Source organism: Danio rerio, chromosome 22 (genome assembly GCF_049306965.1).
Source record: "Danio rerio strain Tuebingen ecotype United States chromosome 22, GRCz12tu, whole genome shotgun sequence".
Taxonomy (NCBI): domain Eukaryota; kingdom Metazoa; phylum Chordata; class Actinopteri; order Cypriniformes; family Danionidae; genus Danio; species Danio rerio.
This window is the reverse complement of record NC_133197.1, coordinates 39,642,132-39,660,768: the sequence shown is the minus strand read 5'-3', so window position 1 is coordinate 39,660,768 and position 18,637 is coordinate 39,642,132. Positions and strand designations below refer to the sequence as shown.

Here is an 18,637-nt window from a genome sequence, read left to right as displayed (position 1 = left end):
TTAATTTTGAAAAATGACCGTATTCTTTTGTTACATCTTGATCAACTGAGCATCAAAATTGAACCCACAGGCTAGTAAAATAAGATGCGCTCGCGTATTCCAGGCGTACTCAGTTGAAAACATCTTAACTTTTCAGAATGCTCCACCTCGAGTCACGGGACACGAACTGACTGATCAGCTTCATATTTTGTATGGAATATTAGGGGTGTCAAAATTGATTGTTTCTTTGGTGCACCGTGATGCAGACGCGGACAATTCGGTTTCGGTTCAGTAATAATCATAACCGGTTATTATGTACTGACGTCATATATCTCATATGCGCTCTGTCGAGAGGGAGGCGAGCACGAGTATTTACAACACTCCAGGCGCCAACTACTTAAAAATGCAGAAACTGTGCACAATTTCACTGAGTGTGTGTGTTTTCTGGACAGTCTTTCACTGATACTTACAGCAGAAGCCCCTATTTCTCTGCGATTGAGGGAATGAAAGTAAACTCCATTTTTCTCTCTCTCTTTCTTTCTGTCTCTCTCACTGTGGCCCGTTTCACCTGCTGCCGTGACTTTTCCTCCCCTTTCTTTTCCTCCTGGCTGTTACAGCGATACTTCTGGATATAGGTCTGCATTCCCGCGGTTGTACCTGTGCATTGTCGTGGGACCCGAGCAGATTTCATACGGCGTGGGAATTAATTTCCGAATAAAGCGCGGGAGCGGTCGGTAACTGGTGTAATTTGAACAGAAGTGGGTGGTTTCACAATATCGCTCCCTAGCGAGCAAGCAGGCGCGCGTGCATGTGTTTGTTTATTTGTTTAGTGCTGTCTGTTTGTGTGTGTGTGTTTATACAGACAGCTTGCTATTAGTTATAAGTAATAATAACTAATAACTAATAGTAGTTATAAGTAATAAGTAATAATTACTTAGCTAAAAGTTATAAGTAATAATTCTCCTTAAAATTCATACTTTTATTTCATAATCACGATTCACAGTTGGAACTTTTTATTATAATTATGACTTTTTATCTCATGATTTTTTTTATCACACACACAGTAATTAACTATGTTTTGTGTCATAACTATGGCTCTTTATCTCATATTATTTTGTTGTTTTATCTAGCATGCCATCTTTCTGACTTTTCATGACTGACTCACAAGTTAGCCTTTGTGTTAAATATTTTGACTTTTTAAAAGATTTTGAACGATTATCTCATAGTTTAGTTGTTTTATCTCGTATATCTAGGCTGCGAAAGGAAATTCATACTAAACTAAATTCACAGCCGCATTAAAGATCGAAATATTTCTTCCTAAAATTAATAACTTTATCTCATATTCATGATTCACAGTTCGAACTTTTTATTATAATTATAACTTTTTATCTCAGGAATTTGTACTTTTTAACCACACACACTGTAGTTAACTAAGCTTCGTGTCATAACTATGATTCTTTATCTCATAATCATGAGACATTATATTGTTGCTTTATTTTAGCGTGCCATCTGTCTGACTTTTAACGATTGACTCACAACTCAGCCTTTATGTTAATTGTTTTGACTTTTGAAGAAAATTATCACTTTTATCCCATAATTTAGACGTTTTTAACTCGTATATTTAGGCTGTGACAGATAATTGATACTAAACTAAACTGACTGCCACATTAAAGATCAAGTCATTTCTACTTAAAATGAATTCTTTTATCTCATAATCACTTCGTGTCAAAAGTTTAGTGTCATAGCTATGATTCTTTATCTCATAATCATGAGATATTATATTGTTGCTTTATTTTAGCATGCCATCTGTCTGACTTTTCACAATTGACTCACAACTCAGCCTTTATGTTAATAGTTTTGACTTTTGAAGAAAGTTTGCACTTTTATCTCATAATTTAGATGTTTTATCTCATATATCTAGGCTGTGACAGATAATTGATACTAAACTAAACTGACTGCCACATTAAAGATCAAGTCATTTCTACTTAAAATGAATTCTTTTATCTCATAATCACTTCGTGTCAAGTTTAGTGTCATAACTATGATTCTTTATCTCATAATCATGAGACATTATATTGTTGCTTTATTTTAGCGTGCCATCTGTCTGACTTTTAACGATTGACTCACAACTCAGACTTTATGTCAACTTTTGAAGAAAGTTTGCACTTTTATCTCATAATTTAGACGTTTTATCTCATATATCTAGGCTGTGACAGATAATTGATACTAAACTAAACTGACTGCCACATTAAAGATCAAGTCATTTCTACTTAAAATGAATTCTTTTATCTCATAATCACTTCGTGTCAAAAGTTTAGTGTCATAACTATGATTCTTTATCTCATAATCATGAGACATTATATTGTTGCTTTATTTTAGCGTGCCATCTGTCTGACTTTTCACAATTGACTCACAACTCAGCCTTTATGTTAATTGTTTTGACTTTTCAAGAAAGTTTGCACTTTTATCTCATAATTTAGATGTTTTATCTCATATATCTAGGCTGTGAGAGATAATTGATACTAAACTAAACTGACTGCCACATTAAAGATCAAGTCATTTCTACTTAAAATGAATTCTTTTATCTCATAATCACTTCGTGTCAAGTTTAGTGTCATAACTATGATTCTTTATCTCATAATCATGAGACATTATATTGTTGCTTTATTTTAGCATGCCATCTGTCTGACTTTTCACAATTGACTCACAACTCAGCCTTTATGTTAATTGTTTTGACTTTTCAAGAAAGTTTGCACTTTTATCTCATAATTTAGATGTTTTATCTCATATATCTAGGCTGTGACAGATAATTGATACTAAACTAAACTGACTGCCACATTAAAGATCAAGTCATTTCTACTTAAAATGAATTCTTTTATCTCATAATCACTTCGTGTCACAAGCTTCGTGTCATAACTATGATTCTTTATCTCATAACTATGAGATATTATATTGTTGCTTTATTTTAGCATGCCATCTGTCTGACTTTTAACGATTGACTCACAACTCAGACTTTATGTCAACTTTTGAAGAAAGTTTGCACTTTTATCTCATAATTTAGACGTTTTATCTCATATATCTAGGCTGTGACAGATAATTGATACTAAACTAAACTGACTGCCACATTAAAGATCAAGTCATTTCTACTTAAAATGAATTCTTTTATCTCATAATCACTTCGTGTCAAGTTTAGTGTCATAACTATGATTCTTTATCTCATAATCATGAGACATTATATTGTTGCTTTATTTTAGCATGCCATCTGTCTGACTTTTCACAATTGACTCACAACTCAGCCTTTATGTTAATTGTTTTGACTTTTCAAGAAAGTTTGCACTTTTATCTCATAATTTAGATGTTTTATCTCATATATCTAGGCTGTGACAGATAATTGATACTAAACTAAACTGACTGCCACATTAAAGATCAAGTCATTTCTACTTAAAATGAATTCTTTTATCTCATAATCACTTCGTGTCAAGTTTAGTGTCATAACTATGATTCTTTATCTCATAATCATGAGACATTATATTGTTGCTTTATTTTAGCATGCCATCTGTCTGACTTTTCACAATTGACTCACAACTCAGCCTTTATGTTAATTGTTTTGACTTTTCAAGAAAGTTTGCACTTTTATCTCATAATTTAGATGTTTTATCTCATATATCTAGGCTGTGACAGATAATTGATACTAAACTAAACTGACTGCCACATTAAAGATCAAGTCATTTCTACTTAAAATGAATTCTTTTATCTCATAATCACTTCGTGTCACAAGCTTCGTGTCATAACTATGATTCTTTATCTCATAATCATGAGACATTATATTGTTGCTTTATTTTAGCATGCCATCTGTCTGACTTTTAACGATTGACTCACAACTCAGACTTTATGTCAACTTTTGAAGAAAGTTTGCACTTTTATCTCATAATTTAGACGTTTTATCTCATATATCTAGGCTGTGACAGATAATTGATACTAAACTAAACTGACTGCCACATTAAAGATCAAGTCATTTCTACTTAAAATGAATTCTTTTATCTCATAATCACTTCGTGTCACAAGCTTCGTGTCATAACTATGATTCTTTATCTCATAACTATGAGATATTATATTGTTGCTTTATTTTAGCATGCCATCTGTCTGACTTTTAACGATTGACTCACAACTCAGACTTTATGTCAACTTTTGAAGAAAGTTTGCACTTTTATCTCATAATTTAGACGTTTTATCTCATATATCTAGGCTGTGACAGATAATTGATACTAAACTAAACTGACTGCCACATTAAAGATCAAGTCATTTCTACTTAAAATGAATTCTTTTATCTCATAATCACTTCGTGTCAAAAGTTTAGTGTCATAACTATGATTCTTTATCTCATAATCATGAGACATTATATTGTTGCTTTATTTTAGCGTGCCATCTGTCTGACTTTTCACAATTGACTCACAACTCAGCCTTTATGTTAATTGTTTTGACTTTTCAAGAAAGTTTGCACTTTTATCTCATAATTTAGATGTTTTATCTCATATATCTAGGCTGTGAGAGATAATTGATACTAAACTAAACTGACTGCCACATTAAAGATCAAGTCATTTCTACTTAAAATGAATTCTTTTATCTCATAATCACTTCGTGTCAAGTTTAGTGTCATAACTATGATTCTTTATCTCATAATCATGAGACATTATATTGTTGCTTTATTTTAGCATGCCATCTGTCTGACTTTTCACAATTGACTCACAACTCAGCCTTTATGTTAATTGTTTTGACTTTTCAAGAAAGTTTGCACTTTTATCTCATAATTTAGATGTTTTATCTCATATATCTAGGCTGTGACAGATAATTGATACTAAACTAAACTGACTGCCACATTAAAGATCAAGTCATTTCTACTTAAAATGAATTCTTTTATCTCATAATCACTTCGTGTCACAAGCTTCGTGTCATAACTATGATTCTTTATCTCATAACTATGAGATATTATATTGTTGCTTTATTTTAGCATGCCATCTGTCTGACTTTTAACGATTGACTCACAACTCAGACTTTATGTCAACTTTTGAAGAAAGTTTGCACTTTTATCTCATAATTTAGACGTTTTATCTCATATATCTAGGCTGTGACAGATAATTGATACTAAACTAAACTGACTGCCACATTAAAGATCAAGTCATTTCTACTTAAAATGAATTCTTTTATCTCATAATCACTTCGTGTCACAAGCTTCGTGTCATAACTATGATTCTTTATCTCATAACTATGAGATATTATATTGTTGCTTTATTTTAGCATGCCATCTGTCTGACTTTTAACGATTGACTCACAACTCAGACTTTATGTCAACTTTTGAAGAAAGTTTGCACTTTTATCTCATAATTTAGATGTTTTATCTCATATATCTAGGCTGTGAGAGATAATTGATACTAAACTAAACTGACTGCCACATTAAAGATCAAGTCATTTCTACTTAAAATGAATTCTTTTATCTCATAATCACTTCGTGTCAAAAGTTTAGTGTCATAACTATGATTCTTTATCTCATAATCATGAGACATTATATTGTTGCTTTATTTTAGCGTGCCATCTGTCTGACTTTTCACAATTGACTCACAACTCAGCCTTTATGTTAATTGTTTTGACTTTTCAAGAAAGTTTGCACTTTTATCTCATAATTTAGATGTTTTATCTCATATATCTAGGCTGTGACAGATAATTGATACTAAACTAAACTGACTGCCACATTAAAGATCAAGTCATTTCTACTTAAAATGAATTCTTTTATCTCATAATCACTTCGTGTCATAAGCTTCGTGTCATAAATATGATTCTTTATCTCATAACTATTGTTGCTTTATTTTAGCATGCCATCTGTCTGACTTTTAACGATTGACTCACAACTCAGCCTTTATGTCAACTTTTGAAGAAAGTTTGCACTTTTATCTCATAATTTAGACGTTTTTATCTCATACATCTAGGCTCAGATAACTCATAATAGCTAAATTCACAGATCGAATCATTTCTTCTTAAAATCCTCCAGTTTTTTTTTTTTCTCAGGAAACTGGAGGCAGAAACACAGGCTTCTTCCCACTGGGCTGGATTTCAGTCCAGCAGCACAATGAGCGGTTGAAGCTCCTAATTATTACCCCCCCTCCGCCCCAACACCCCCATATTTGCATAATTACAGCTTTTTTTCACAGCCAAAGGACAGTATAGAAATTGTAAATTGTAGTGTCCGGGGCCGCAGTCACTGAAAGTCACATCTAATGACAAACGCGAGCTCCTGGCGCGCCGGCTGGAGCTTCAATAGCATCGACAAAGCCAAAAAAAGAAGAGTTTTGCCCCCAAATCATATGGAATTACATGTGCTGCATCTCCACACACACAAAAAGCCCACAGGAAGCAGCCGTTTTTCTGTTGGTTTTTATTAAACCAAGCGAGCAATTTAATTCTTTTGTTCGGGAAGAGTTCTACTTCATTGATTAACAAAAGCAGGGGATATAATTTTTTTTTTCCTCCTTCTTTTTCAAAAGCCTGAAATGTCAAGCCTTTTAAAGCAGATTATTCTGCCTGTGTGCGGCGAACGCAGCCCCGACTAACCTTTTGTCTACAATTAAATATGCCAGGCATAAATATAAAAGAAAAATCAGAGATGGGGAAGATTGACTCAGGAGAGATTGTGGAGGTAGATCCACGCGCGCTGATAGTGCAAACAGCTCCTAATTAAATATGCCAGCGAGTCTCAAAAGCGCTTTTCTGCCGCAGAGAGAGAGAAGCTGCTGAGACGGAGAGGAGAAAAGTATCGGCTCATCTCTCCGGCCGCAGCCTTCCTCTGGGCATCACAAGGTATTTGGGGATATCTCTCACTCTCTCTCTCTCTTTCTCGTCTTTCTTTGTTGTTTGTTTGTTTGGATAATTATTTGCTTTAATATCAAAAGGCTATCCCTGCCGGGAGCCTGCGTGCTGAATGAAAACTTCTGCTGCTTGTTTTGTTTCTGTTTGTTTGAGATGCGCTCTTTGATAATTGCGTTTGACTTCAGGGATGCGAGCTGGAAGTGCAGCATATTCGGAAATATTAACAAGCATTGTTGAATGTGTATTGAACTAAAGAACTAAAACTTTGATCTGTGTGAATATGTTTGTTTTATTTCAATTAAGCTTGTGAAGTTGTGTATATTACATTTGACACGTGCACACAAAAAATATTTAATGTTTTTTTTTAAGATAAGTGCTTGTAAATAATTTATATAGGCTGAATTTAAACAAACTAAGTAAGTTTGCGCTACTTAATTTCATTAGTTTGTTTAAATGCAGCCCTCTTACCTTTAAAAATGTGAGTAAATCCAATTAATTATTTTATTTTCTGTGATCTGGGCACTAGACGAAAAAAAAGTGTGATAAAAGAGGTAAAAACTAATATTTAAATATGTTTTTGTTTGATTTAAGTATGTTTTTGACATATATCTAAATAGATGGGCATGTTATTACATGTGTGACAGTGTGCTTCATATCATTAAGCCATGTCATTGAATATTATGCATGACATGACATTTGACAGGGCACTGAAAGAAAAGAAGCTGGGTCAAAATCTAATATTTAAATATGCTTTTGACATATTTAAGTAGCTGGAAATGTGTCTACATGTATATTGACAGTGTGTTTTATGTCATTTAAGCCTGTATATTAGTAAATGTCATGTCATTTAATCCGATATTATATTATATAGTGGGAAAAAGGGGTCGAAATCGAATACTTAAGTATGTTTTTTTACTTATTTAAATTGATGGAAATGTGTTTACATTTATGAGACAGTGTGTTTCATGTAATTTAAGCCTAAAAAATAGTATAGTTCATGTCATTTAAGCTAATAAAATTGTATGTTTCAAGTTGTTTAAGCCTATATATATAATGTATGACATGACATTTGACATATATGGGAACCAAAAGTTAAAAGGAAGTTGAAATCTTATATTAAATAGGTTTTTGACATATAAATAGATGGAAATGTGTTTACATATATGTAACAGTGTGTTTAATGTAACTTAAGCCTATATAATATTATTCATGACATGACATTTGACACATGCATGGGCACTAGAAGGAAAAAAGTGTGAAAAGAGGTTGAAATCTAATACTGAAGTATGTTTTTCACATATTTAAATAGATAGAAAAAAAGTGTTCACATGTATGAGACAGAGTGTTTAATGTCATTTAAGCCTATTAAATAGTATATTTTATTTAATCCGATATAATATTATGCATGACATTTGACGTATATGGGCACTGGAAGAAAAGAAGGGGTCAAAATCTAATATTTAAATATGCTTTTGACATATTTAAGTAGCTGGAAATGTGTCTACGTGTATATTGACAGTGTGTTTTATGTCATTTAAGCCTGTATATTAGTATATGTCATGTCATTTAATCCGATATTATATTATATAGTGTGAAAAAAGGGTCGAAATCTAATACTTAAGTATGTTTTTTTACTTATTTAAATTGATGGAAATGTGTTTACATTTATGAGACAGTGTGTTTCATGTAATTTAAGGCTAAAAAAAATTGTATATTTCATGTCATTTAAGCTAATAAAATTTTATATTTCAAGTTGTTTAAGCCTATATATATAATGTATGACATGACATTTGACATATATGGGAACTAAAAGTTAAAAGGGAGTTGAAATCTTAAATTAAATAGTTTTTTGACATATAAATAGATGGAAATGTGTTTTCATATATGTAACAGTGTGTTTAATGTAACTTAAGCCTATATAATATTATTCATGACATGACATTTGACACATGCATGGGCACTAGAAGGAAAAAAGTGTGAAAAGGGGTTGAAATTTAATACTGAAGATGTTTTTCACATATTTAAATAGATAGAAAAAAGTGTTCACATGTATGAGACAGAGTGTTTTATTTTAACCTAATAAATAGTATATTTTATTTAATCCGATATAATATTATGCATGACATTTGACACGTATATGGGCACTGGAAGAAAAGAAGGGGTCAAAATCTAATATTTAAATATGCTTTTGACAGATTTAAGTAGCTGGAAATGTGTTTACATGTGTGGGACAGTGTGTTTCATGTCATTTAAGCCTGTATAGTTAGTATTATGCATGACATTTGACACGTGCATGGGCACTAGAAGAAAAAAAGGGGTCAAAATCTAATATTTAAATATGTTTTTGACAGATTTAAATAGATAGAAATGTGTGGGACAGTGTGTTTAATGTAATTTAGGCCTATATAATAGTATAGTTCATGTAATTTAAGCCTATATAATATTATTTATGACATGACGTTTTACTCTTGTCTGGGCACTATAAGTAAAAAGGAGGTAAATCTAATATTTAAGTATGTTTTTGACATATTTAAATAGATTGAAATGTGTTTTACATCTATGGGAGAGTGTGTTTCATGTAATTTAAGCCTGTAAAATATTAATATTAAGCCTATATTATATAATGCATGACATTACATGACATTTGACACTGGGCACTAGAAGAAAAAAAGGGTCAAAATCTAATATTGAAATTTGTTTTTTACATATTTAAATATATGGAAATGTGTTTACTTGTATGTGCCAGTGTGCTTATTGTCATTTAAGCCTTTATAATTGTATATTACATCCTATTTAATCCTATATATATTATATATGACTTGACATTTGACATGTGTATGGGCACTAGAAGAAAAAAAAGTGTAAAAGTGGTCAAAATCTAATATTTAAATGTGTTTTTGACAGATTTAAATAGATGGAAATGTGTTTACATGTATTGGGACAGTGTGTTTATTGTCATTTAAGCCTATATAATATTAATATTAAGCCTATATAACATAATGCATGACATGACATGACATTTGACACATGAATGGGCACTAGAAAACCCCAAAATTGTCAAGATCTAACATTTAAATATGTTTTTGACAGATTTAAATAGATGGAAATATGTTTACTTGTATATGGGACAGTGTGTTTTATGTCATTTAGCCTATATAATAGTATATTTCATGTCATTTAAGCCTATATAATATTATTCATTACTTGACATTTGACACATGCATGGGCACTAGAAGAAAAAAAAGTGTTTAAAGGGGTCAAAATCTAATATTTAAGTATGTTTTTGACATATTTAAATAGATGAAAGTGTTCACATGTATGGGACAGAGTGTTTATGTCATTAAAGCCTATTAAATAATATATGTCATTAAATCCGTATAATATAATATAATATTTTGCATGACATTTGAACAGTGTATATGGGCACTAGAAGTAAAAAGGGGTCAAAATCTAATATTTAAATTTGTTTTTGACAGATTTAAATTGATGGAAATGTGTATACATGAATGGGACAGTGTGTTTCATGTCATTTAGCCTATATAATATTATTCATGACATTACATTTGACACGTGCATGGGTGCTAGAAGGAAAAAAAGTGTGAAAAAGGGGTCAAAATCTAATATTTAAATATGTTTTTGACAGATTTAAATTGATGGAAATGTGTTAACATGTATTTGACAGTGTGTTTCGTGTCATTTAAGCCTATATAATAGTATTTTCAAACCTATATAATATTGCCTATATAATATTGTGCATTACATTTGACACGTGTATGGGCACTAGAAGAAAAAAGGGGTCAAAATCTAACATTTAAATATGTTTGTGACTTATCTAAATAGATGGAAATGTGTTTACATGTATGGGACAGTGTGTTTTATGTCATTTAAGCCTATTATATTATTATTAAGCCTAATATTATGACATAATATGTGACGTGTATGAAACCAGTAGAAAAAAAGTGTAATAAAAAGGGGTGGAAATCTAATATTTAAATACGTTTTGGACATATAAATAGACGGAAATGTGTTTATTACGCAGGTGTTTTAATCTGTGTGATTTTTGTTTGTGATTATTTGCCATTTATTTCAGTCTCTTGCTTTAGGAAGTGTGTCTCTTTTCTTCTGGAGGTTTGTGTTTTGATCTGCTGTTTGACCCTGAAATGACTGCTGGTTTCAGTTCAGTTTCTGTTTTGTATTTTAAAGCTGTTTTTGGGTTATGGATGTTTGGATATTTATGTGTGATTGCACTGCAAAAAACGATTTTCTTTTTTGTTTCTTGTGAAAATAGCTAAAAATTCTTGAATTAAGAAGCATTTTCAAGAAAATATTGTCTTGTTTTCAGAAATATATTCATTCATTCATTTAATTGTCGGCTTTATTAATCCGGGGTCGCCACAGCGCAATGAACCGCCAACTTATCCAGCACGTTTTTACGCAGCGGATGCCCTTACAGCCGCAACCCATCTCTGGGAAACATCCACACACACACATTCACACACACACTCATACACTACGGACAATTTAGCCTACCCAGTTCACCTGTACCGCATGTGTTTGGACTGTGGGGGAAATCGGAGCACCCAGAGGAAACCCATGCGAATGCAGGGAGAACATGCAAACTCCACACAGAAACGCCAACTGACCCAGCTGAGGCTCGAACCAGTGACCCAGCGACCTGTTGCTGTAAGGCGACAGCACTATGCCACTACTTCACCGTTTTCAGAAAGAATGAGTTAAAAATTAAGTGAGTTTTCCCCTAAGCTAAATACTCTGCATTTGGAGTAAGAAAAATAAACTATTTTTATTTATTTAATTTTTTAAAACAGTAGTTTAGCACCACTGACTGCTGGTGGGATTAACAAATTTTTTAATTGTTTTTATATGGAATTGTTTAGTATTTTAAAATGATTATAAATACAGTTATTCTTCAGTTAGAGAGCTTCTGTGATGTCATGTGCTGATGTCATTAGAATATATAAATATATACAGTGTACTGCCATGACATCATCGTAAACACAAAGTGTTTTGTTTGTTTTTTGCAGATTTGCATAGTCTGTGACGTCAGCTTGCACAGCATTGCCATAAGATTTCTGTCTATATAGATCTATCTATCTATCTATCTATCTATCTATCTATCTATCTATCTATCTATCTATCTATCTATCTATCTATCTATCTATCTATCTATCTATCTATCTATCTATCTATCTGTCTGTCTGTCTGTCTGTCTGTCTGTCTGTCTGTCTGTCTGTCTGTCTGTCTGTCTCTATCATCGTCTCTCTCTCTCTCTCTCTCTCTCTCTCTCTATATATATATATAAATTTTGACAATTTGATATATATATATATATATATATATATATATATATATATATATATATATATATATAATAAATCAAATGGTCAAAATTTTGATAATAATATTTGTAAATAATTATTTTATTAACAACAATAATGATAATAACAACAGAATCAACTATATATATATATATATATATATATATATATATATATATATATATATATATATATATATATATATATATATATATATATATATTGTTGTTATCATTATTATTGTTATTAATTTACTAATTATTATTATTATTATTATTAAAATTTTCACCATTTGATTGTTATATATATATTTTTTTTAATATTTTATTTTTTTTCACTGGTAAAATCAGACATTTTTGCATTATATTCAACATTATATAAGCTGGAGTAGCTGTACTGACTTTGTAAACCATTTATTTTCATGCACAACACTGTGTTAGCTATGAAAGAAAAAAACATATCAAATGCTTGTCGTAATCATCACTGTAAAATGCGTTACGATCATTTAAATGATGTGCGACTGGTTTCACTTTCACTTCGCAGTGCGGCTCATGTGATAAGACACACACACATGCAAATCATTCTTTCAGCGCGGCTCTCAAACGATCGCTCTGTGCAACAAACTGACTGTTATTTACAGCTTTATAACTTGTTATTCACAGCATATGCAGGTTCTGTTCACTAAAGTAGCCGTCATTAGCGTGCTACATGCACGCGCGCGCGTTCTCGGTAGCTCGTGGTCAGCTCACGTGTGATTTTGCGGCCGCAAATAAATCTTTACATGACACAGAAAGGACATTTCTGGGTGAATTATACCTTTTAAATACAGTATGTGACACTTTCAACTCCATTTGAAGGTGTTCATGCTCCTGTGAGGACCTGTGCGGCCGCCTTTAAGCTTCACTCCTGACCTTGAAAATAGAATTGGCTGAATCGTAGAAAAGGTGAATTAAGATCGTGTGTAGGGTCGAACCCAGATCGTGATTTTTTTCGATTAATCGTGCAACCCTACTTCAAATTATCGATTAGAGAAAGCGTAACGCAAAGAGGCGTTTCCCAGGTCATAGCGCAAATTAATTATTCAGCCAATCGTAGGCCCTGGGGCTTCAGCGCCACCTATAGCTTTACGTTAATCTGGCCCTGAATATATTTTATTTTGAGAAACATTTAGGGAGCTTTCACACCTGCCTTATTTAGTTTGATTGAATCGCAGTAGAGTTCGTTTTCCCTTTTGGTACGACACATTTGGGCAGGTGAGAATGCAGCAATCGTACTCGACTGCGCACCAAAAGCGGACCAAATAAGCGTACCGAGACCTGCTTGAAGAGGTGGTCTCAGTACGCTTTCAAACGAACACTGGATCGGTTAGTTTGTGGTGAGAATATGATCCGTACTAAAACAGACCCAACCACAAACAGTACTGCGCTTTTTGGAGTAATCCAGCTGCTGTAGGCCGATGCGCTGTGCATTATGGGATATGGAGGAAAATATTTGTTGACAGCGCTTTACTAACAGAGAGAGAGAGAGGGGAAAACATTACCTGATGGATCATTGGTAATATTTCCGCAAGATGACCATGTCGCAGTTTAGCTAAATGAATTCACGCCTCCTCCTGAAGTGACGAGCGATGCATTAAACACTGTTTTCCAGCCGCGGCCGCACTTCATTCTCCAAATGTGTAGTTTGTCTAAAGCAGGGATGCAATCAGCCAGCGCAGTCGTCCCTCCAGAGTAAAAGGTTTTGATTACCTGCGGGAGTTCACTGGCATTTTCCCGCACGTGAATTCTGACCAATCAATAAGCAGTTTGGGAACTATGTTCAACAACATCTGGCCAATGAGAGATGTGGATTTTGTCAGATGACTTTTGGTTCGTTTCAACTGGTTCGGACCAAAGTCAGCAGTGTGGTGTGAAAACGGCCCAAAGACGGCAGAAAATGCAAAAATGCATCATTTATTGCGCTTGCTCCGGACCAAATGAAGCGAACTACAGATGTGAAAGCACCCTTAAAACAGTTTGGAGCAGTAAACATGTCAGGTCAAATAATTAAAATAAGTAATTGACTCCTGCTGTCTTTATTAGTTTCAAAAACACAGATTTCCTTACAATTTAAAACAACATCTCTGGAGATCTTTTCTGCTGGAAATACTGTTGTCCTAAAAAAATAAAGCCTTGACTTTTCCAAACCGCGGTGTATCTAGAAAGCAGTTATCATCCCATGCCTAATTACAACTAATAATAAATGAAATATTTGGTAGGCCTGAAACAGAAAGGCTGAAACTGTCATTTCTGAGCAGAATCCTTATTTAAAAATCCCCCAAAATGGCACAATAATATGACCCCCGAGTTGCATATATATGAAATCTCCTTCATTTCTCTCTCCAGAGATTGAAAAAGCCGCACTAATATAGAATTAAACTAGGTGATAGGCTGACCTTAAATATATTTACATATTCAGTCAAGTCTTTTTTTCCGCCCCCCCCTCCTCTGACAGCCTCCAATAAAAGCACTTAATCGTGGCGTTTGATAAAGGGATTACTGAAGCACATTACGCTGCTGGCCAGAAATCTGCCAATTTGATTCGAATACTTCTTGTTTCCGTTCTGCACACGTGGCAGTCTTATTTCTGACAGGCACATTCAGCATAATGTGAGTTTCTGGTGACCTGCAGCACAGCCATTATCTGTGTGAAGAGACTCTCTGCACATCTATAATTCCCTCAAACGCATGTCGAGTGTGTGTGTGTGTGTGTGTGTGTGTGTGTGTGTGTGTGTGTGTGTGTGTGTGTGTGCCGGTCTATGTGGTTTACAGGGAGAGTAAAAGTTGCATAATGACATACAGTTGAATTATTCGCCCTTCTGAATTATGAACCCCTCCTGTTTATTTTTTCCCCCAATTTCTGTTTAACGGAGAGCAGCTATTTTCAACACATTTCTAAACGTAATAGTGTTAATAACTCATCTCTAACTGATTTATTTTTATCTTTGCCATGATGAGAGTAAATAATGTTTGACTGAATATTTTTCAAGATGGCGAGGCAGTGGCGCAGTAGGTAGTGCTGTCGCCTCACAGCAAGAAGGTCGCTGGTTCGAACCTCGGCTCAGTTGGCGTTTCTGTGTGGAGTTTGCATGTTCTCCCTACCTTCGCGTGGGTTTTGCTCCGGTTTCCCCTACAGTTCAAAGACATGTGGTACAGGTGAATTGGGTAGGCTAAATTGTCCGTAGTGTGTGAGTGTGTGTGTGAATGTGTGTGTGGATGTTTCCCAGTGATGGGTTGCGGCTGGAAGAGCATCCGCTGCGTAAAAACTTGCTAGATAAGTTGGCGGTTCATTCCGCTGTGGCGACCCTGGATAAATAAAGGGACTAAAGCCTGGTTTAAACTTCTGCGTCAAGTGACCGGCGTGACCCACGGCGCATGCAACGCGCGTAGCTGTGCGTTTATACTTCCGCGCGCTGTCTCTGTTGGTCTGCATTAACACTTCCGAAACGCTAGTTGGCAGTGAGGTGTAAATGTTCATCTGTGTCAAGTTTTTTCTCTGCTGTTTTGCTTTTCCTGAACACTTCCTGGATGTACAAGTGACTTAAACTCGCTCATTTTGAGGCAGGAACCGGCGGACGTGCAACAACTTTAACTATGAGGTAAACACAAAACAAAACTTTTCATCAGGAGCTCCTTCACGGGACTCCACACTTGTAAACAATCGCTCCATTGGGCTCGCGTCCAGCTCGCGCCATTTACGCGGCTCTCGGTCCCGCCCAGACTCGTCAGCGCTACCAAGCCGACCAATCACAGAGCTTGTGCCACGCGTCGTTACAACGTGTAGTTACAATTTTTGAGAGGTGCACGTCAGCGGCGCCGACTGCCACGACGAAGGGCTATGCCTCAGCGCCGTAGCATACGCCGCCGTTTGACACAGAAGTATAAATCAGCCTTAAGCCGACAAGAAAATGAATGAATGAATAAAAATGCTGATAATAGAAAATAATAGAAGGCACAAAAAAAAAAAATATATATATATATATATAATTTATGATTAATAAATAAAGGTTTACACAAGCATTTCATACAAACCTTTTAGAGAAAATGTTGGGCAGATGGGCCTCCAAAAATTGATCGAAGAAAGAAGTGGGCTCTGAAGTGAAAAAGCTTGAGAGCCCCTGATTTACTTGTTTGTTTTATTTTTTGGCTTTTGTTTTGGTTTTCTCCTGCTTTCTGGAATCATTCTTCGCCAGACTTGAACCTCATTGTCACGGTCAACTCCACTCTACGTCACAAGTCTGCCGACGTACACGGCGAGCCATTGGACAAACTTGTAACAGCGGGAAAGCCGCTCCTATGGAGGCATGCAGTCAGCTTGTAGGCGCGAAAAGCATTCATTTTAAAGACTAAATGCAGCCTTTAGCTATATAATTAGCAATTTCCAGAAATGTATACAGGGCAATGTTTTCAGAATGAGTCTATGTTGGATTTGTTTGCATTTGTTTATGTCAAGTTGTCATGACAAACTATGTCGACTTTGCATTTAAACTGAGCGAATTACACCTAATGACAGTTTCTATGGCCATGCATGAAATCTGATTCACATTCATGACTTGTTTTGATCATGATTATAAAGGTTTCATGCCTTATGAACATTTCCTTCAAGTAAAGTGTCACCAAATTTTCCTGTGTTTTTATTTTGTCTGAAAGTGTTGTCGTGTGAACTGCCCCCGATTCTGATAGTTTTCATAGTGACCAGCTGTTTTCTCAGCATCTCCCACACACTTTATCAAAGCTAGCCATCCTCCGCTCATGCTAAAACATGTTCAGATGACACCAGACCAGCTGTCTTTCACAAAACGACACGTTTCTGCCTCGTGTGATCTGAAACGAATCCAAATCATAATTCCTGCCAACAGCGTTTGACCTTTTTCCATTCAGCTTATCAAAAGCTCATGCAAATGGGGGACAAAGGCAAAAGTCTGTAATTACAGGAATCAAATGTGCCGCATCTGCGTCCGTCTGCAAGGGAACGTCTATCAGGTGGCCTTTTGAATCAGTCCTTCATTCAGACTGAAAGTGTTGAGGGGGATTTTTCGCTCACTGGGCGATCAGAATCTCCTGTTTTGCTCTACACTGATTATTATAAGCACAAAAATCATCAAATTATTAGTGCTGAGGAATCTGCTTTTGTTTTATTGCCATATATGATGAGTTTTTTGTCTTGTTTCTAGTCCAAATAGCTAAATATGCTTTAATCATGAAGCATTTTCTACAACCCCAAATCAGAAAAAGTTGTGACAGTATGGAAAACGCAAATAAAAAAAGAAAGTAGTGATTTCTGAATGTACTTTGACTTGTATTTCATTGCGGACAACACAACAAGGATTGTTTAATGCGTCATTCATGGTTTTTATTTAATATTGTTTTAAATAGGAATGTTCTCATTCCTTTTCACAACACTTAAAAGACGTTTAGAGACTGAAGACAGCAAGTGATGAAGTGTTTCAGGTGTAATTTTGTCCCATTCTTCCTGCAAACGAGTCTTAAGGTGGGCAACTGTACGGGGTCGTCACATATTCTCTATCGGAGACAGGTTAGGACTGTAGGCAGGCCATTTAAGTACCTTCCTCCACAGCCAGGACTATGTAATGTGTACAGAATGTGGTTTTAGCAGAAAAGTAGTTATCTAGCATAACTCTGTTTTCCCCCACAGTCCAGAGACATGTGGTGCAGGTGAATTGGATGCCCTAAATTGGCTTTAGTGTATGAGTGTGTCTGTGAATGAGTGTGAGGTCAACAAGTAAGTTTCTCACATGGCTGTCTGGAGTACTTGATTCTGATTGGCCAGTCGTGACTTTCTTGCAACCCAGGCTCTTTCTGAAAACGTAGTCCAGCGGACGTTACTGGGGACCGCGAAATACGTCCTGGGAGGTACGTATTTGTGCAGTTTTTGTTTTCGCGAATCCGCGAGAGGCTGATGTGTGCGCTTTTTCATATATCGAACGTCTCTCGCTAGTGCCGTTCACGCCTGCGCTGTTCTCGCGTCAACCTACTAGAGGCCTCTGTCTGACTGACCGAATGATTGACTGCGCAACCGGCCAATCGGCTGACCCACCCTCCTCCTTCCCTGAACCCAACCAGTTTTACCGATTGACCCGCCCGCCCGCTCACTTCCCTGAACCCGAGCAACAATTTAGAAAAGCCGTCTAGAAAAAGAAAAGCCCTCGTCTGTTTTTTTTTTTTTCCACTTTTTCTGATTTTACCACGTTCTCACCCTGTTATGAACTCGTTCTCTTTATTTTTTGGATTCTGTTTTTGCTGTTTTTGTCTTACCTGATTTCTGGAACCGCTCTTCCCCGGACTCGAACCCGGACGCCTTTGTCAACTCCTCCTCTCTGCATCTGAAGTCCGCCGACGCACACGATGAACTGACCGAACAAACTGATTGCGGCGGGAAAGCCCTCCACACGGAGGTAATCGGTC

The 18,637-nt window shown here is 35.2% G+C and overlaps 1 long non-coding RNA gene across 6 annotated transcripts in view; it reads left to right on the top strand.

Annotated features, from left to right (window-relative positions):
- Positions 1 to 18,637, top strand: part of sox2ot (SOX2 overlapping transcript) — a 258,951-nt gene that overhangs the window by 2,003 nt on the left and 238,311 nt on the right. For 4 of the 6 annotated variants that reach the window (XR_011008309.2, XR_011008310.2, XR_002456526.3 and 1 more), the window contains exon 2: positions 6,748 to 6,828. The exons of the other annotated variants lie outside the window; for them this stretch is intronic. This is a non-coding gene — a long non-coding RNA (SOX2 overlapping transcript). The remainder of the gene's footprint in view (positions 1 to 6,747; positions 6,829 to 18,637) is intronic. 6 annotated transcript variants of the gene reach the window in all.